This window comes from Podarcis vaucheri (assembly GCF_965113315.1).
Source record: "Podarcis vaucheri genome assembly, chromosome: 13".
Lineage (NCBI taxonomy): Eukaryota > Metazoa > Chordata > Lepidosauria > Squamata > Lacertidae > Podarcis > Podarcis vaucheri.
This window is the reverse complement of record NC_138751.1, coordinates 44,875,800-44,897,588: the sequence shown is the minus strand read 5'-3', so window position 1 is coordinate 44,897,588 and position 21,789 is coordinate 44,875,800. Positions and strand designations below refer to the sequence as shown.

The 21,789-nt window shown below is 44.1% G+C and overlaps 1 protein-coding gene across 3 annotated transcripts in view; it reads left to right on the top strand.

Moving 5' to 3' along the window:
* Window positions 1-21,789, top strand: part of GJC1 (gap junction protein gamma 1) — a 37,119-nt gene that overhangs the window by 1,874 nt on the left and 13,456 nt on the right. The window contains exon 1 of one of the 3 annotated variants that reach the window (XM_082195039.1): window positions 4,131-4,372. The exons of the other annotated variants lie outside the window; for them this stretch is intronic. The gene's annotated coding sequence lies outside the window, so the exon portion shown is untranslated. Of the gene's footprint in view, window positions 1-4,130; window positions 4,373-21,789 lie in introns of those variants that run through there. 3 annotated transcript variants of the gene reach the window in all.

Genomic DNA, 21,789 nt, shown 5'->3' with positions numbered 1-21,789 from the left:
GGTACCTATTTATCTACTTGCACTTTGACGTGCTTTTGAACTGCTAGGTTGGCAGGAGCAGGGACCGAGCAGCGGGAGCTCACCCTGTTGTGGGGATTCGAACCGCCGACCTTCTGATCGCAAAGTCCTAGGCTCTGGTTTAACCCACAGCGCCCGCGACTACAATTCCCATAATCCCTGACCACTGGTCCTGTTAGCTAGGGATGATGGGAGTTGTAGTCCCCAAACAGCTGGAGGGCCAAGTTTGGCCATGCCTGGCATAGAGCATAACAATTTTATAATAGGACCATGGGACATACCGAAAGCGTAAAACATTCCAATTGTGGGATGTTCTCCCCAGAGCATCTTGCCTGGCACCATCACAAGAAGTCTTTAGGCACCAGGCAGGAACATTCCTCTTCACCCTGGCCTATGGCTATGAAATAATCTCTGGCCTGTGACAGTGTGGAGAAGTGGACTGTTGTTATGAAGATTATTTTACTACTGTATTAGGCTGTCTGTCATTATGTTTTTAACACTGATGTTCTGCAGTGTGTTTTTAATGTTGCACATCGCCCTGGGATCTTCTGATAAAGGGCAGTCTATAAATTGAATGAATAATAATAATAATACATAAGAACATGAATCGTTCCCAAAGTATGATTATAAACAAGCCTCTTACATCCGTACCTTAAGTACAAACTAATTAGAGGTGTGAGCTTCTTTTTGCCAGGTAATCTCATTTATACTAGGTTTAATTTGAGACAAACCAACGCTAATCTCCTCATCAACACAAAGAAGCCTTTATTTTTTTTCCTGATCTTCCATATTGGTTGGAAAATATATTTTGAAAAGATACCAATCCATACTCTGCATATGTGCTGTACTATAGGGAACTGAAATGTTTAAATGTTTCTTTGATTGTCCTTGAATCTTCCCACCACATTTGCCATACTCTTCTGCCATGCCAATTTGGCACACCACACCCTTCGAGAACCACTGGTGTATGGGGACATAATAGGAAGAGTTGGATGGACAGGCTTGCTGAGAGAGACTCATGGCCCACCTCGATGCCTCTAGGAAGGAAGGCCACAAGCAGAGTAGGAAGGCAACAGGCCTCTCTTCCACAGTTGACCCCACCCAACTGGGCACCACCATTTAAGAAGGATATTAACAAGCTGAAACATGTGCAGAGGAGGCTGACTGAGATGATTGAGGGTCTTGAAACCAAGCCTTATGAGGAATGGTTGAAGGAATTGGGTGTGTTTAGCCTCCTAAAGAGGAGACTGAGAGGTGATAGGATAGCTGTCTTCAAACATCTAAAGGGCTGTTGCATGGAGGATGAAGCAAGAGTGTTTTCTACTGTTCTGGAGACTAGGGCCTGATCCAATGGCTTCAAGTTACAAAAAAAGAAGAGATTACAGCTAAACATCAGGAAGAACTTTCTGATAGTAAGAGCTGTTTGACAGTGGAACAGACTCCTTTGGAGGTTGTAATAGGGTTGCCATACGTCCAGAATTTTCCAGATATTGCGGGGGTTCAGCTGTTGGAAACCTTTTCCGGGCGGAAATCACTGAAATGTCTGGGAAAATCTGGATGTATGGCAACCCATGTTGGAAGTGTAGATTTTGGTGCATTTCCTTAAAAATAGCTCAAAAACTTCATTTTTGTTTGAGATCTTGCAGTACTTTGGGCAAAACTTTAAAAAGCTCCTCCAAAAAAGCCCCCCTCCAAAACAAACAAAAAGACTCAACAGCTTTTGCGTCTGGATTTTCACTTTTTGAAAAATGGCAACCCTAGGTTGTGAGCTTTCATTGGAGGTTCTTAAGCAAAGGTTGGGTGACCATCTGTCATGGATGATCTCGTTAAGATTCCTGCCTCGCAGGTGGTTGGACTAGATGACCCTTGGTGTCCCTTCTGTGTCTACAGTTCGACCATTTCAAGATCACGGTTAATAGCAGCTAGAAATCATACCTTCTGATCTTCCCTCAAAGCTTTCTAAGCTGACAACCATCAGTTACCCTTACCTCGTGGCAACTAATCCCATAAACTGAACAGTTTGAGGATGTATAGCTCCCTGCCCCCATTAATTCCAGTTATAGTGCAAAAAAGGAAACCAAAATGCGTGGACTCAGTCCCTCACTGTGCTTGCTTGCGCTTTGCTTGTGGGCAGGTCTGAAAGTTTAGCACAAAGGACTACTTGCAGAAGCACTGTAAAATTAAGGAACGTTAAAACGATGTCTGATGGAAAATAAGTGGTATTGGTAAAAAGATTTTTAAGGAAATGTAAATAAGGATTGATAACTGGAAAATTGATATCTATAATAGGTTAATATCTTGAGTGAGGATAAATGCTAGAGGGTAAGGACTTGCTGAATTTAATATTTGAACTGGAATACAAAATGGGAGGTGTGAGGAGGTCAAGAAACTAGTGAATGAAGTATAAGATATGAAAATACTAATCTATTTTCTGCATTGTTTCTTTTTTTGGTTTTTCTTTCCTTTCTTTTTCCCCTTACCTTCTTTTGTTAACTGTTTTTTATTGTGTATTTTTTATGTGTTTTGTTTTTGGTATTTTTTCATTTTTTGTAGTCTTTCTTATGTTTAAATTTTGAAACTTTTCATTGTTTGTGAAACTTTAATAAACATTTTTTTTTAAAAAATAATGAAAGTTTAGCACAAAGACACCCTTAATATAGGGGGGAATTGTGCTTGCTCAAGCCTGCTGCCATGGGTGAGCAGAGCAGGAGGTGGAGGCATTCTGAACAGCGGACTGAATTAATGAATGGGAAAAGGTGTGTAAAACCAAGTAAAACCCGAGGCAGAAACTCAAGTGGGAGTGACCAGTCCCGGACCAAACTGAAAACTGAACAGCTAGGTCTACACTTAATGGAAAGTGTGGAGGAGTCCTTAGTCTTTTCATGACTAAGTCATGCACTAGTCATAAGGGGTGTTTCCAGTCAGTTATCCTCTTCTCTTTAATAAATTTGGGAGTCATAAGATCCACACTCACAGTAGTTACGTATTGCAAAGGCAGCCAGGCATCCGTGTACCACTCTTTGACTTGGCTTTCAGGTAAAGTTCGTATATTGTCTGTGCAACTGTTGAATTTGAAGGCTCTGTGCCAGCACAATCTGGCCTGGCAACCAAGGTCCTCTATAGTGCCGCCGTTACTGTGTATTCATGTAAACTAGGGGTAGTCAACCTAAGGCCTGGGGGCCGGATCCGGCCCAATCGCCTTCTCAATCCGGCCTATGGACGGTCCGGAAATCAGCATGTTTTTACATGAGTAGAATGTGTCCTTTTATTTAAAATGCATCTCTGGGTTATTTGTGGGGCATAGGAATTCGTTCAATCCCCCCCCCCAAAATATAGTCCGGCCCACCACATGGTCTGAGGGACGGTGGACTGGCCCACGGCTGGAAAAGGTTGCTGACCCCTGGTGTAAACCTTAGGGTCAGTAACCTATTACATTTCCCTTTCATGTGCAAAGCCATTAAGTGGTCAAGGGGGTTATTCAGTACTAAATAGCTTATTTTTATTAATGCAGCGTTCCGTAAACCGCCTTGAGACCCCTGGTATAGGGTGGTATATAAATTCAATTAATAGTAGAATGAATGAATGAATGTACCACAAAACAGAGAAACAGCCAGGATTTATTTTCTATAAACAGATTTTGTGTACCCCAAATAGATCAGGCGTTATATGGCTCCTTATGTTTAGAATGATGCTCAACGTGTACTGTAGGAAGTTAATCTCACCAAGTTTCAGTGAGACTTAACTTCCTAGTAAATACGCTAGTAAATACAGCCTTTGTCTCCCTGGAATTTCTGTCTTGATGTTTTCTGTTGTGGTTCTTGGCTGTGATAGCTGTGTCTGGACTGAGCAAATGAGGGGTGTTTCCTTTAATTGCGGGGGGAAGATGGAGATATTTTACTACCCCAAACTCTTTCCGTGACACAATCATCTCACCTGGAAGGCTGGGGGAAGATTGCGAGGCTATGAATGCAAAGGGGTTGGTACAGACACGTTTCAGGTTGTTGTTACTCATAATCTGCCTCCGTGAAAGACAGCTGTGCGTCACCCCCGCTGAGTGGTCGAGATGCATATAATGTTCATGCCCTGTAATAGGGGGAGGAGAAAAGGGCTGTGCCGGGTTGCCTCAAACAATAGCGAGCCTGGAACGTCTTTCTTCCGCTGTCAAAACTTGTTTTCTCATGAGCACGGAAAGCGTTCGGCTTCCCTGGGAATGCCTGTTGTCCTAATGACGATTCTGCCACATTTAGAAGCGTTCCGATGTTTGTCTTGCTTCATTGTCCTTTTACGTCCCATATCTCTCGATGCCTCCTTGGGTTGAGCTGGTTTCTCCCCCTCCTGGAAACGGCTGGAGACAGTAAGTATTTGCGCCAGATGCATGCAGACACAGACTCGTCCTTTCAACAAAAGAAGCATCCATTAATGGGGGGGGAACTTTGGATCTTTCGAGTGAGCTTGGCTTTCAAGAACAGATATGGGAGTTTCGTTTTTTGAAAAGGAAAAAAATATATGCAAGTTCTAGGTGTGAACAGGATATTGATTTGTAGGTTTTTTCCCCAGGGGGTTTCGACAGAGGGAACATTGCAGCCGTGAACTTTGTTGGTCTGAACCCACCGATATAAAATATTTAATTGAATTAAAGTGTTTTGGGAGGCATATGGAGAGTAGAAGGGATGGAGATTAACAGCATTGCATTATTCCGTCCTGATTTATGATAAATCTTCACCTTTTGAAAACGGTTGTTGGGGTTTTTCAGCTTAGCATAGGCAAGAGGGTTTCAATTTTTTTAAAAAGATAAAACTATAAATACCCATTAAATTGTCAAGTACACGTGTATTTGGTAGCCTGATAGTTTGGGGGTGGGGAGATCCAAACAAATATAGAAGGTCAACTGAGTAAAAGCTGCAGAACTGCATTTTGCTTGCAAATTTGCCCACACTTCTAAGGATTTGAAATAGCAAATGACTGGTTACATACTCCATTTGATTTTATGGTGCCATGGAATTGTTTAATGTTTGCTATACAGCCTAACCCTTTGGGTGATGTATTGTGTAGACTATATCTTGGTTTTTGTTTTGTTTTTGTTTTTTGGGGTTTTTTTTGATGCATGCATTGTATGTTGTAACCATGCTAAGTATTCTTGTATTTTGCATTCCTGCTACCTTTGGCACACAGCTGAACTTCCACTGTTGCTCAGGAGTATTCACCACTTCCTCAGGCTGCTCCGCACATCTGAACAAGTATTTCCTGTCCACAAAGGTTCATGATTCAGTAAATCAGTGGCTCTTTTCCAGTCCTACCACACTCGTCCTTTTGCTGCTACTTTTCTAAGATTTTAAAATGTGGAATATTTCACATTTGGCCTTTGTTGAATTTCTTTTTTGCCGTTACCATCCCAGCTCTCCATTTGTTAAGATCATCCAGTTACTTGATGGGTCATCTCTAAGCATGAGTGAGCCTGGAACCAAATCTTAGCCTCTAAAATGTTTTCAGTCCCTCCCACCCCAGTCCATGAGGTCCATGCTGCGTTCATTTTTGTCCCCTCTTGGATGTTAATTTTGCGTATTATTAAATGTTTTGTGCAAACTTTATTCTGAGTGAGCTCGGTGTGGGGTTTGGTAGTACCACCACAGTTCCTTTTCGGTGGGGCTTAGTTAAGATTGCTGAACAAAACTTAATGTACCATAGGCACTTCGTTATACCTAAGGCACGAGTTCAGCGCACAGACCTAAAGAGTAGATGTCCAGCTAGCTATGTAGTAGATTTGATGCGTGCACCTTGGGAGACGCAGTAACTTGAGTGCTTTGCCCAATAAGGAATGAAACTGCCACCTGTTGTTCTCCTTGGACTACGTGGGTTCAGGATATCAATGCAGGGGGGTCCAAACTTGGGATCTAGGTTAGGGGAACTGTGTGGCATCCAGGTTGTGGGAGATCCTTCCTCCTTCTCCATATGATGAAACAGCATTTGCAATCGGGATTTGGGGTAGGTGGGATGGAATGAGTTGAGACTGTGTTTTGTGGATGCACCTACTGGTAGGCACCATTCCAAAGTCGGAACTTTCACAGATAGTAATGTTTTTAGAAGCATAGAGTCGGACAGAGCATGTTGGACTGTCGTAGTCCAATCCCCTGCTCAGAACAAAGGTTCCTCCAACAGACGTCTTTCCAACCTCTGTTTGAAGATCTCCAGCAAACGAGCGCACTCCCCCAGCTGAGTTCTTTTCTTGAACCGCTCTTAAACATTAAAATGTTTATTCTAATGTCCGTTGAAGTCCATTAGATCTAGCCTTGCCCTTTGGGACGTTAGAGTATTTTAATTCTTTCACCTATTTTATTCATTCATATTTTTGGGGAGGGTAAAGTTTATGATTATTATTTCATTTAAAAATGTATATAAAATGGAGATAACCAATGACGAAAACATACAAAAATTAAAAGATGAAAAACAATAGGCATGTAGAACCATAGAGTTGGAAGGGACCCTGAGGGAATATGCAGCTGTCCTATATGGGGATTGAACCTGCAACCTTGGCGTCACTCCAAACAACTGAGCTATCCAGGCTGACAGACATAGAATTAAGTAGTTGCACATGAGTTAAAATAACAAAAGCCCAAGTAGAGACTATCATCAAGCATAGTTCCAGATTTGCCAGACTTGAGGTGAGGACTGTCTTGAAAATCATGGTTCCGCTGTATACGTCGTAAGGGAACGCCAACGTCTGTTGGTTCTGGTCCTTGTTGAAATCTCAAATCGAGCATAGTTTTTACAGCTATATTGCAGAGTGAGCGGTGCCAAGCGTCCAATTTCATTCATTCATTTAAAACACTCCCACCCCACTTTTCAAAAAAGTTCAAAGCAGTTAACAGATAAAATACCGTCAGGTATTTTAAAGCTATAAGAATGGAAATCGGGGTAGAATAAAGCAGTAAAACATCATTACATAAAAGGAGAAACAAATGCAGCAGCTAATCCCATAAAGATGAAACCAGAACATCAGTCAAAACCGGTGGATCAAAGTTCGCTAGAATCCCACCAGGCTGTATTGGTAATCTATAGCTAAGCTATACCAGGAACTCTGCTTCTTTTCATAGTGCTTGTGTGTGTGTCACAGAGGCTTCAATGGTCTCTTGTCAGAGGATGAGTGGCTGGATTTAGTGCTGACCACTTGAGTAGGACGGCCGTTGCATCATCTTTGCATGAAGCTACGCTGTCCGTTACCCTTTTCTTATGAATGGCTCATTATCTCAGGCTGCCCCCTTCCTCCCTCTTTGACCTTCCTCTTCTTCCCACAGTCTTCCTCGTCAAAAAGAACGACATTTCGAACTCCCGTCAGGATGATTCCACTGTAAGGAATGCTGGTTTGCAACGTTATGTGAAGTTTTTAAACCAAGGGGTGACTAAAGTACTGCCAAGCAGTGCGTTCCTCAAGTGACTGGAAATGTTGTTTTCTGTAGAAATTATAATAATAGCTTTATTATTTATACCCCACCCATCCGACTGGGTTGCCCAAGCCACCTTTGGGCGGCTTCCAACAAATATAAGTGCACAATAAAACATCGAACATTGAAATAAACCAAAAACTCTCCCTTTACAGGGCTGCCTTTAATTGGCTAAATTTGAAATCCAGATGCTGAATTTCAAAGTAATGCATTTGAAGAACTGATTAAATAATAGGACCGGATTCCTAAGAGAGGATTCCTAAACACTCTTGGCAATAATAATTGCTTGAGGCCCATTTGCCCGTCACAGAGGGCTTAAATGCACCTTTTTGGAAAGAGGGGCTACTGCTGACCTAAAAGCATTCCCACATGTCTCCCCAGTAGTGCATGGGGTGGGAGGAAATGTGTGGTGTGGCACTATTGAAATCCAGCATTTCCATCAGCAAAGATAAGTGGTTTTTCCCATGTACATTTCAGTGTTTTCCTACGGAATAAGATTATTTGCGAAAACAGTCAACGCTGGGGTTGACTGTTCACCTCTTTATAACAATTTCCAGAGGGATATGTCCTTGTTGTATTCCTCAGTGTATACTTCGTAGGGTAGGAAATGGCACCAAGATCTCCCAAATTCTGCTCCACAAAAAGCTTAATTCTGTGACTTGTATAAAGGATATGTAGTTAGCAAATTTGCCAGATCTACTTAGTGGGGCGTTAGAGCTGTGCTGAAGACCCAGCCTGCCCACCACTTACCCCCAGGACTGGCTTTTGGGATATTACCTGGCATTGCTCACATTGGTTTGAAATCTGCCTTCAGAGAGTTTTGCACTGGCAGCTGAGTTCCTTAAACCAAGGCAGAGAAAAGGAAAAGGAAGCCAGTTAGTCTTGGGGTCCTGAATTCTGCGCCCAGTACCGATTTGTGAAATCAGAAATGCTCACATCCCTGCCTGCTAGACTGTTAACTTTACTGTGCAGCTAATTAAGTGTATGTGGACCCTGTGAGTCTGTGAGATTAATTGGGGCTTCCTTCCCAAGCTATAAATAAATAGGAAGAGGGGGGGTGTAGGGGTTATGCATGTATGTAAGTTGAAATGCAATGGAAAATTTGAATCGGATGAGTTGATGCAAGAGGCATTTCCCTATGGAGTCACTGGGCTGCAAAATGTTTTATTTGCTTAAACTCAAACAGATGCTTCAAAATACTCTCAGAATGAGTGTTCTTGTGCCAGTTTAACTCACCTCCCCACTTTGGCTTGTGAACATTGGCTTGCTGCATGTAACTACGCCAAAACGGTGGACATACCATCATTGTGGCACTGCCACCTGCTCCCCTTGAACTGACTCTTGTGCTGCAGGTAGAGAGGTGCGTTTAAACCTTCTGAAAACAAATACGTCCTTTGAGATTAAAAATAATTTGGAAGTCGTGGGTAAGTTGAAGGAAGACCCACGTATCTTTAAACCTATGCTGCTGTTGTTTAGTCGTTTAGTCGTGTCCGACTCTTCGTGACCCCATGGACCAGAGCACTCCAGGCACTCCTATCTTCCACTGCATCCCGCAGTTTGGTCAAACTCATGCTGGAAGCTTCGAGAACACTGTCCAACCACCTCGTCCTCTGTCGTCCCATTCTCCTTGTGCCCTCCATCTTTCCCAACATCAGGGTCTTTTCCAGGGAGTCTTCTCTTCTCCTCTCTTCTCTTTTCATGAGGTGGCCAAAGTATTGGAGCCTCAGCTTCAGGATCTGTCCTTCCAGTGAGCACACAGGGCTGATTTCCTTAAGAATGGAGAGGTTTGATTTTCTTGCAGTCCATGGGACTCTCAAGAGTCTCCTCCAACACCATAATTCAGAAGCATCAATTCTTCGGCGATCAGCCTTCTTTATGGTCCAGCTCTCACTTCCATACATCATGGATGGTGTGTATCTCTTCATAGATCATTCATATATTTTAAATGCTATATTTGGGGACATAAGAGGCAAAAAAAGTTCAAATCTGGGGTTTTTAAATTTAGTTGGAGGGGAGATGGCAAAATAAGGATATGATAGAGATCACACATAACATGAATGAAAACTGCGCATAATATGAAAATATATAAAGAGAAAACATTATTCTGATCCTAGTATGGAACGTAGAAACCCAGTGAGATTGGCAGTAAATTGAAAAGGACCGTGCATCTTCCCACAATACATAATTTATGGAATTCCCTGCCACAAGGTGTAGTGGTGGCCATAGACTTAAAGGTAAAGGGACCCCTGACTGTTAGGTCCTGTCGCTGATGACTCTGGGGTTGTGGCGCTCATCTCGCTTTACTGGCCGAGGGAGCCGGCATACAGCTTCCAGGTCATGTGGCCAGCATGACTAAGCCACTTCTGGCGAACCAGAGCAGCACACAGAAACACCGTTTACATTCCCATTGGAGCGGTACCTATTTTCTTGCACTTTGATGTGCTTTTGAACTGCTAGGTTGGCAGGAGCAGGGACTGAGCAATGGGAGCTCACCCTGTTGCGGGGATTCGAACTGCCGACCTTCTGATCGGTAAGCCCGATCAGTGGTTTAGACCACAGCGCCACCCTTTTGCCGTAGACTTAGGTGGATTTAAAAGGGGATTAGACAAATGCATGGAGAATGGCTCCCCCCCCCCAAGCAGTTTGTCATGATAAGCAAATGGAGTCTCTATGAGTCAACTTACCTTTGGTCCTGGGGCGGACAATAGGGTATGGATATTGCCTGGATACTTGAGAGCTTCTTGGAAGTATTTGGCTAGCCGATGCCAGAAGAAAGATGCTGGATTAGGCCATCTCTTGGTCTGATCTAGGAGGGCTCTTACAGATTTAAATATTTGCCCCAACAGCTGTATATACCCAAGTCCCGTTGAGTGCGCTAGGTTGCTTTCTGTGTGCGATCCCATTGAGTTTCTGAGATCCCCATAGGCACCGTGGTTTTTCAGACTACTACTTGTTCAGTAGCTCTCTCTGCTAAACCACACAAGCTGTCTCAAAGCTTACTCTTACATGCTAGGAGTATCTCTTGTGTATACACAAAAACATCTGGTTGGTTTGCTGCTACTTTCCCTGATTCAAATAGGGCATATAAATGCGGTACAGTGTCACACGGGCACTGGGCCACACCTGTGGATGCACAAGGCTTGTTGCGCATGCTTTTTCCAGGCCTCCACTGGGGATGTGATGGGTTATGGCTTTGGAGTTTGTGTGTGTTCTCGGATTCAGGATACAATATTCTCCCTCCCTCTTGTGCATGTAGAAACCATTTTGTGATTTTGTGGATTGTGCATTTGTGGATTGTGTGGGTGTGCACATAATTTGTCTAGTCCGGATTAATGCTCATAGCATTAAAAACTCATTCCAAAAAGGACCAAACACGGGTTAGAGCTCAACGTAAAACCTATCATGTGGTGATAGCGATCCTCTTTGCCACCTCTGTTGCACCTGTGGAAAACAGTTCCAGGGTATACTTTCAGGTGGTTCATAGTCTTAACACCTTCGACATCAGGGTTGGTGGGGATCTCCTGTAATTATTTTGCAAAGGTTTTTTGCGGATAAAATCGCTCAGATTTGGAAGAAGGAATAGTCTCCACCATAGTTAGCATGGTTGAGATGCCAGAGCTCTTGTTGGGGTCAGGTTGAATGGGATCAGTTTCAACCTGTTACCTATGAGGATGTGGACAGGCTGCTTGGGCGACTGAAACTGACCACCTCTCTCCTTGATCCTTGCCATCCTGCCTCATAAAAGCAAGCTGGGAAGGGCTGGGCAATGGGCTCTGCGGGGTGGTGAATGCCTCCCTCTTCAAGGGAGTTTTCCCTGAACCCTGTAAAGAGGCGGTTATTAAACCGCTTCTTTAAAAAAAATATTTTTGGTCCTGGCCACTATGGCCAATTATCGCCCAGCCTCAAATCTTCCATTCCTGGGCAAGGTGATTGAGCGGGTGGTTGCTGAACAACTCCAGGCATGCCTGGAGGATGCGAACCCTTTGGATCCCTTCCAATCGGGACTCAGGCCCCATCATGGGACTGAATCCATCTTGATCATGCTGGTCATTGATCTCTTGCAGACTAAGGAAAAGAGGTGAAAGCTGTTTCTGGTCCTGCTGCATCTCGCAGTGGCTTTTGACCATGGTATCCTTCTGGAGTTTTCTAGAGGGGCTGGGAGCTGGGGGCACTGTTACGCAGTGGTTCCACTCCTTCCTCCTGGGTTGTGTCCAGAAAGTGGTGTTGGGGGCACTGTTCAAAACTCCCATTGTTCTAGGCACATTTTGCGACAGGGAATTTCATTCACGTGAGCCGTTTCTAAGCTCTGGGCGCAGTACTGTGCCTAATACTTCAGATTAAAACTGCAGAGTGGAAGGAAAGGAGGACCTTTTTCAGCCTTCCAGCTACTCTCTGAAGACTGGAGAAGAGACCCTCTTAAGAATATTAGGAGGGTGGGCAGGGGAAGGACTAGACCCATGTGAAAAATGAACATCATATTTTAGCTGCAGTTCATTTATTTTCAGCTTTGTATTCTTGTTATTAAAGCACACCTAGACATTCTGCTGTTGCGCTCATAACCTAGGTTTAAGGTGCCATTTAGCTCCTAGCTTTCATATCTCAGTTTCTAACACTGGCTGGGGGGTAAGTTTTCGGACCAACGGGCACTCACTTGTGGGGTGCCTCAGGGTTCCATCTTCTCCCCCGTGCTTTTTGACATCTACATGAAGCCGCTGGAAGAGATCATCAGGGGTTTAGACTGGATGATATCCAGCTCTACCAAATCGGAACAAGTGAGGGCGCTGAATGTCCTGTTCGGGTGTCTGAAGATGCTTGTGGGGGATGGACTGTGGCTAACTGATTGAGGTTGAATCCTGACAATATGGAAGTATTGTTTCTGGGGGGCAGGGGGTGGGCAGGTGTGGGAGGTTTTTACTCTAAGAGGCTTAGTTCAGTCAGAATTGAGTATACACTTCCAGAGTTAATGCTTAATATATTACTTCTAGTAGATGAGCCACCATACCTGTTAGAAGGCCATGAACATTTGTGTCCCAGGCTTTTTAGACGCATCTACCCATGTACTAGGTAAAAAAAGGTAAAGGACCCTAGATGGTTAAGTCCAGTCAAAGGTGACTATGGGGTTGTGGCGCTCATCTCACTTGAAGCCAAGGGAGTCGGTGTTTGTCCACAGGCAGTTTTCCAGGACTAAACTTCTTCTGGTGCAACAGAGCACCGTGACGGAAACCAGAGCGCACAGAAACACTGTTTACCTTCTCGCTGGAGCGGTACCTATTTATCTACTTGCACTGTCATGCTTTCGAACTTCTAGGTTGGCAGGAGCTGGGACAGAGCAACAGGAGCTCATTCCGTCACAGGGATTCAAACTGCCAGCCTTCTAACTGGCAAGCCCAAGAGGCTCAGTGGTTTAGACTACAGCGCCACCCGCGTCCCACAACCCATGTACTATCTGAAACCAAAGGGGCACATTGGTTGCCAGGTGTGAAATATGTTTGCATTATTTTCAGGTCTCCTACCCCACTATGTGATCTAAGCTATAGATTGGCTTACCATCACACCAGAAGCTGGGTTTGCGATTTATCTCACTCTAAACAAAACCACAAGCTGTATAGCTAAGATTTGTTCCATGGTTAACCACTTGCGGTTTGCCTGTGGGAGATAAATGTATTGGGTTCATACGCAACACTAACCTGACAGCAGTGTGGTAAACCGGAGGAGGCACTAAGTGGCCACAGTCTTATCTTAGTAAAGCATGAGACTCTTCATCTCAGGGTTGTGAGTTCGGGCCCCGCATTGGGCAAAAGATTCCTGCAGTGGGTTGGGCTAGATGACCCTCAGAGTACTTCCCATCTCTACAATCTGATGGTTCTACAATTTCAGCAAACTATCAGTAGCTCTGGCTCAGGCCTGACATTTAGCAATGAAGAGAAGTGCATCTGCTATTCCAAAGGCTGAAAAGCGTTGCCCAGCAAACATCTTAAGCCTGGTTATACCCCCCTTCCCAAAGTGGCTTGCCTCTCATGCCAAGACATTTGTTCAGTTTGCGATAGAAACTTCACTTTACTCCTGCCCCACATAAGATGCTTTTCAGTGGATAAGCTACTGGTTGCATGGAACCAGATGCCTGCTACTAGTGATGTGGTTTGATTCCTTAGTCCAGGGGTCAGCAGACTTTTTCAGCAGGGGGCCGGTCCACTGTCCCTCAGACCTTGTGGGGGGCTGGACTATTTTTTTTTTTGGGGGGGGAGGAAATGAACGAATTCCTATGCCCCACAAATAACCCAGAGATGCATTTTAAATAAAAGGACACATTCTACTCATGTAAAAACATGCTGATTCCTGGATCGTCCGCAGGCCGGATTTAGAAGGCAATTGGGCCGGGCCCCCGGGCCTTAGTTTGCCTACCCATGCCTTAGTCTTTCCCCTTGTGTCCGAATGTTCCCCGCTTGCTCCCCTCTGCCTGGGTTTAGAAGGCAGAGTGCCCAAGATAGAGTGTGCTGCTTTTGAGGCGTGCCTGATTCCCCCAACACCTTTCTTTATAGAAATTCACCACTGCGTTGATTGACACACCCACCCCACCCACCCACCCCATGGCTGTGTGGCAGATTACTGTATCTGCTGAAACCGCAGTAATGTGCCATGGTGGAAATGGATTATGTTTCCTGGACGTATATTTATTCAAAGCAAATTATACTTCTTTTACTAGCCCTGAAAGAGTGCTCAAGGAAGCTTAAATCATAAAACCGGGAGTTAAATACCATGTTGTTAAAATCCATTTGTTCCACGGTAAGATAGTGAAGCTTCTGCAGAAACTCACCTGGGCACTGCAGCTGTTGTGTTCATGCTTGTTCCAGATGTTTCATGGCATGGGTACTTGATGTGAAGTGTTGCTGCCTTTTTACACCAGAGATACTACTGAATTGATCAGGGGCCTGTGAGTTGTTCTTTTTTTACAATGCACATCTGGGCTGCTGATTTAAGACACACCTGGATCCTCTCGTGTAGACTATTCCAATTCCATTATTTATTTCCATTATTTATTTTCCCCATTTTTCCTCTGGTGACATGCACAACTTGTGTGTGTGTGTGTGTGTGTGTGTGTGTGTGTGTGTGTGTTTAAATAGCCTAGGTGTCTTTTTGGATTGAAAGTTGTTTTTTAATTGAAAATGTTGCTGATAGGTTGGTAACCAGAAAAACAGCAGGGTTTTCTTTAATTTTTGTTTTTTACAGTATTACTTAATTAGTGCTATCAATGTTGTTTCATTTCAGTATTAGAAAGCAGAATATCTTAATGTCCAGAAGCCAAAATTATTCTAGGAGTAATTCAAAGATTGATAGAAAATATAAATGGGATGCTAAGATAGTGCTCGCCAAAAAAATAGAGTGAAGTTATATGAAACGGCAGTAGCTTCACAAGTTTGCCTGTCAGATGGATCCCAGCACAACTTGAAACCATGGGAAGACAGAAGAGTATGTTAGGGAAGTATGGAAACTGCCGCCACTATTCCATTTCCTTCTCCCCAAGTCAAATTTTTTACCGTCTGAGATTGGTTACAGTTGGGAGTTTATTAGGGAATCGGTGGTGTCCATCCTTCAAGGTTTTGCCAAGGCCACCCACTGCCATTCCAAATGCCAGCCTGTAATTTTTGATAAGGTATTTAATCCAGATTTCATCTTTCCTTGGGCAGTTTTAGTGGTCAGTTTGTCATGCTTAGTTGGAGATCTGTCTGCACCTCTTTGATCCCCAGTGGAGTGCAATAGGTCTTACTCGGTTTCCTAGATAGCAGCGGAAAGGCACCTATTTCCACCAGTTGCTAAAGAATGTCTGAATATAAACAGCCCGGTTCAGATGATCCATTCTTCCAAGATCTGCATGCTGTCAATGTAGGGAATTACCTCTCAGGGGGGTATTGCAGTACAGTGATACCTCAGGTTAAGAACTTAATTCGTTCCGGAGGTCCGTTCTTAACCTGAAACTGTTCTTAACCTGAGGTACCACTTTAGTTAATGGGGTTTCCCGCGCCGCCACCACGCAATTTCTGTTCTCATCCTGAAGCAAAGTTCTTAACCCGAGGTACTATTTCTGGGTTAGCGGAGTCTGGAACCTGAAGCGTCTGTAACCCAAGATACCACTGTAGAAACACGAGGCTTTTAAAAGAAAGCAGAGGTTGAGATCTTGTGCAATGCCTTTTTGTCAAAAGTTTGCTGTTTCTTTTCTGCCGTGTGTGCTTTTAGTTGGGGGCGTAGTTGTGTGGTTAACGCTACAGGGGGCCTAAGGGCCTTTGTATGTTTTTCAGTATTGCCACCCCACCAAATCAAACAGCTGATCAATATATCACTCTCTTTTTTTTTTTAGAAAATATTTATTAAAGGTTTTAAACAATATAACACCATACACATACACAACCCAAAAACAATAAAAGACACCATCACCAAATTGAGAAAGTACATACGAAACAAAAAAATCATATAAAAGACATACAACATAGCAAGCTTTCATAGACCAAATTTCATAACCCTCTTTTCTGACTCCCTCACATCTCCCTTTCCTGTGTTCCCGTTTGCAAAATCATGTTCAGCAATACTTCACCTTCTCTCAAAACTTGTTTTAAATTGTACCTTTCAACTATTATGTCTCCAATTTTACCCTTTGTTATCAAATGTTTGAATATTTAGGCTTGACATAATATTATTCAAATTTCACATTTGTTCTTATAGTTCAGTTATTATCATACTCCTTTCCGCTGAGTTACTAATGCCATGTTGTCTTTATATCCTGCATCATTCTAGCATTCATACAATTTACAATACTTTTGCAAATAGTCCTTAAATTTCTTCCAGTCCTCTTCCACTGTCTCTTCTCCCAGGTCTCGGATTCTGCCAGTCATTTCTGCCAGTTCCATGTAGTCAATCAGTTGCATCTGCCATTCTTCCAGAGTGGGCAAATCTTCTGTCTTCCAGTACTTTGCGATGAGTATTCTTGCAGCTGTTGTTGCATATCTGATCAATATATCACTCTTGGGACTTATCCACACTGGAGTTTGCTGTACTTTTGCAGCTGTTGCATTTCTGTTAAATTTGAGTAGTCCACATGATGTTACCCTTAAACGCAGGCTTCCTCAACCTCGGCCCTCCAGATGTTTTTGGCCTACAACTCCTATGATCCCCAGCTAGCAGGACCAGTGGTCTGGGATGATGGGGATTGTAGTCTTAAAACATCTGGAGGGCAGAGTTTGAGGAAGCCTGCTTAAACGACACCAGTCTCAATGCTTCCCCACCTGTAAATTTGGGTTTGTCTGATCCAATAAGGGGAGACATCAGCCTTCAAAACACTCCATTTGGGCTTGCAAAAAGTGGTTTGGTTTTGGGATGGGTGAATCAACTCTTGACTTGGTTCTGTTCCCCTTCCCATGCCCAAAACTTCCTTGATGCTTTCTTTATTTTCTGGCTGTGCTCGTAACTATTTCTGGCACACTCCTGAACGGATTCCCCCCCCCCCCCGTGATTCCTCAGATTTGCAAAGGGGGCAAAAAAAGGAAAACTGTGCAAGCAGCCCACATTAAAAATAGTATGCTGAGAATTTACAGTTGCCTGGCCTGAGTCTATGCTTTTCTGCACTTCAGGGCATGGAAAATATTTGAAAAACAAAGTGTGTGCACATTTGTGTACATGCACGGTTGGTACTTAATTAGCACAATGGGGGAGGGAATCAGACGCTAAGGCAGTGCCTACTGGCTGGTTCTCGTTTTCCTTTTGGAACATGGGTGTGTTGCGAATGATGTAACATAGGTGTGTGTCAAAGGCACACTAGTAAGGAGATGAATAAATTTTGTGGGTTTGTGTGCCAGTCTGTCACGGTGGTCCTTGTCATGGCTCATGGTTTTCAGAAGCAGCCACTCCTGACATCAGAGCTGTCTGGATGCGTACTCCAAGCCCTTGGTGCATGACCTCTCAAAAAAGCCTGCGGAGGGGTGTTTGCGTGCTTTGCCTCTGCTACTGTCATGCCCATTCACACTTCACATTTAATCATAGGTGAAACGTGCTCTTTTGTGCGAGGTTATTGATTTTTTCCCCAAGGAGTGGGCTTCGAGCGAAACTGTTTCCGAAAGCAGTTTCACATGAGCAAAAGAAAGCGGGTTTAGCCCCCCAAAAGTCCTGAGCCAACCCAATCCCGCTGTTTGTTTGTTTGTAGTTTTGTTCTTAAACTGTGTTTCTATCTTCCTCTTCCTTTAAAGACTGCAGACAGATGTACCAATTTGAGAGCAGTGGAGCCACTTTGAAAGTTCCCCTGCTGATCTCCATATAAACATACCTTATTTTGCCCCAGGATAAACTATGCTGAAAGGATTTGGGCATGTTTTCAGTGCGGTTTAGCTTAAACTGGAGAAAAACTGGCTGTGAAGCTGTTACCTAAAACCCACCAACACCTTTGCAACCATTCCTGGAGCCGTTTTTGCAACTGCTTTTGCAAATTTAATTTGATAAGATAAAGGAAGAGTGCGGTGATAACACTGCAACGTTTTACGTTTTTGGGAAAGCAGCATGGCTGAGTCAGCATCCTACTGCAGGGGAGGGCAACCAAGATGATCAGGGGTCTGGAAACCAAACCTTATAAGGAATGGTTGAGGGAATTTGGGCATGTTTAGCCTGGTAAAGAGGAGACTGAGAGGAGATATGATAGCCATCTTCAAAAATCTAAAGGGCTGTCCCAGGGAGGATGGAGCAAGCTTGTTGTTGTCATGAGTTCAGCCTACACACGAGTAGGGCCCTGGTAGAGACACATGCTCTGGAGGGTAGGACCCAATCCAATGGAACCAAGTTACAAGAAGGGAGATTCTGACTAAACAGGAAGAACTTTCTGACAGTAAAAGCTGTTTGAACAGACTCCCCTGGGAGGTCATGAGCTGTCCTCCTTTGGGGGTTTTTAAGCAGAGGTTGGATAGCCATCTGTCATGGGTGATCCAGTTGAGATTCCTGCCTTGCAGAGGGTTGGACTAGATGACCCTCAGGATCCCTTCCAAATCTACAGTTCTGTGATTCTTAAGTTGCAAAGCTGGGATGGCACTGTCCCAGCTCCTGCCGACCCAGCAGTTTGAAAGCACACAAGTGCAGGTAGATAAAAGGGTACTGCTGTGGCAGGAAGGTAAATGGCGTTTCCATGTGCTCCGGCTTCCATCATGGTGTTCTGTTGCACCAGAAGTGGTTTAGTCATGCTGGCCACATGACCCGGAAAGCTGTCTGTGGACAAAGGCCGGTTCCCTCAGCGAGATGAGCCCCCCAACCCCATAGTCTCCTTTGACTGGACTTAACAATCTTTTACCTTTACATTTACAGGTGATTTATCCTCAGTTACCACTGTTCAGAGGTTAGGTTTTAGGTCGGAGAACGTATTTTATCTGTGTGCAAAACCTAACACACCAGCCTTCTTTAAGTCACAATTGCCATTGATAGCAATGTAGCTCCTGCAACGTAAATAAAAAGTGTTCCCAAACTATGACTACTACTACTAATAATAACAATTTTATTATCTATGTGCTTCCCATTTGACTGGGTTGCCCCAGCCACTCGAGGTGGCTCCCAGCAAAATGTTAAAAACACAATAAAACACCAAACGTTAAAAACTTCCCTAAACAGGGCTGCCTTCAGATGTCTTTTAAAAGTCAGATAGTTGTTTATTTCCTTGATATCTGATGGGATGTGCTAAACGGCCTCGGTCCAGTATACCTGAAGGAGCGTCTCCACCCCCATCGTTCTACCCAGACACTGAGGTCCAGCTCCGAGGGCCTTCTGGCGGTTCCCTCATTGCGAGAAGCCAAGTTACAGGGAACCAGGCAGAGGGCCTTCTCGGTAGTGGCGCCCGCCCTGTGGAACACCCTCCCACCAGATGTCAAAGAGATAAACAACTACCTGACATTCAGGAGACATCTTAAGGCAGCCCTGTTTAGGGAAGCTTTTAATGTTTGATGTATCACAGTATTTTAATATTCTTTTGGAAGCCGCCCAGAGTGGCTGGGGAAACCCAGCCAGATGGGCGGGGTATAAATAATAAATTATTATTATTATTATTATTATTATTATTATTATTATTATTATTATTATTATTGTGATTTGGGCTGCTTCCTTGGTACCTTTCCCCTTTCCATGCTAGTAGGAGCATGCAAGAGAGCATGGAAAGCTTCTTTTGCATTTTCAGTACAGGACATGCAATTTTCTGTGTCTTCCAACAATCTGTGTGCTTGGATTTGATGAAAGAGCAAAGGCAGCTAAGCTGACATATTAAATTTTTTTGACTGCAGAAAAACATCCCATGGATCTATAGCTGCATCCCCGCCCCGCCCCCCGATTTCTTCCCCCAGATATTTTGACATCTTGGTTTTATGCATAGAACAAAGATCTAAGGTCTAATAATTTCACAAGTGGTTTTTAGATTCTTCGGAAAAGGATGCGGGGGGGGGGGGGGAGGGATGATCAGCCATGCCTTGTTAAAATGCCCAGACTAGGCAAGCAGAGCAAAAGCTTCTTGTCAAACAAAACGTCTCTTGAGAAGACGTTTTCAAATCAACATTGACATTAGTGGCTTTTTTTGAACTCGTCTTCTGTTTCCAACATGTCACATGAGATGGGCAAGGCATGCTTTGAATAACCCCAGTTATTTGGAAAACATTTGCAAAGGGGGGGGGATGTATCAGAATTCTCACTCAGCAGTTATATAAGAACCATAGAATCATAGAATTTATAGAGTTGCGAAGGGACCTTAAAGGGTCATCTAGCCAAACCCCCTGCAATGCACAGAGATGAGAGATTTTGTTTTTAAAACTTGCATAGAATTTTTGAATTAGGATTCAGGCACACAGACCTGGAGGCACAAGTTTTGTGGTGTGAACTGGCTTTTACCTGGGCTTTCCCAAAGCACCTCCAGACTGTCGCTATTTTGGGGTGGGACTCAGTCACATACTGGCAAACCCAGGCTGCTTAAAGGTAAAGGGACCCCTGACCATTAGGTCCAGTTGCGGCCGACTCTGGGGTTGTGGCGCTCATCTCACTTTATTGGCTGAGGGAGCCAGCGTACAGCTTCCGGGTCATGTGGCCGGCATGACTAAGCTGCTTCTGGCGAACCAGAGCAGCGCACGGAAACGCTGTTTACCTTCCCACTGGAGTGGTACCTATTTATCTACTTGCACTTCGACGTGCTTTCAAACTGCTAGGTTGGCAGGAGCAGGGACCAAGCAACGGGAGCTCACCCCGTAATGGGGATTCGAACTGCCGACCTTCTGATCGGCAAGTCCTAGGCTCTGTGGTTTAACCCACAGCGCCACCCACATCCCATCCAGGCTGCTTAATTAAAGTTCATTTGGAGCTCTCCTGCAGCAAATCTGCTTGTCCCCGCTGAATGAGACTTTTGCCATAAGGAAAATGCACTAGAAAGCACAGGGTAACATTTATTTGATGCAACACCTTCTAACATCCTGCAAGCAAATCGGAATGAATGATCAGTAAATAGCCGAGGATTTCTAACCTCGCCACATAATTTGTACAAGCAAATCAGGATGGATGCTCTATATACAGTGGTACCTCTGGTTGTGGACAGGATCCGTTCCAGAGCTCCGGTTGGATCCTGAGGTTTCCGTAACCGGAGGTGCCTGTTCTGTGCATGCACGCAGCACGATAGAGCGCTTCTGCACATGCGCGAGCAGCGAAACCCGGAAAAATACTTCCAGGTTTGCGGCTTTTGCAACCTGAAGTTTACGTTACCCAAGGGTAATGTAAGCAGAGTTTCTACTCTATACAGGTAATCTGGACTCCATCAGATAAATAAGAACGGTTCTGTTTAAAATGTGCGGTGCTCCCAGAAGCTGCGCTTACTCTAGAAAACGGCTCTCTAGCCAGGGTCAGGACTGTGGTGCATATTTTAACACACCGTGTGTTAGAAACTCAGATATATAGTCTAGGAGCCAAATGGCTCCTTAAAACAGAGCTTTCCAAACTGTGTGTCGCGACATGTTCGTGTATCGACTGCAGAGTGTAGGTGTGTCGCATGAACGCTCCCTGTGCTCCTCTCGGGGCTGGAAAGGGGTTAGTTTAACCTCCGGTTTGCTAGTAAAACTGAATTACCATGTCGTGAAATGATGCATGTCTAAAAAGTGTCGTCACCAACATGAAAAATTTGGGAAACTCTGCCTTAAACCAAAGTTGCAGTCGCCAAAATGGAACGACTAGCTTCCATTTTGGGGCCAGGCATCTCTAAAACCTTGTTTTTCAAATGACAGAATGACTGTGATTGATTCTCAGCGAAACATCAGGCTAGTTCAGATGACAACCTTGAGCTAGGTTAAGA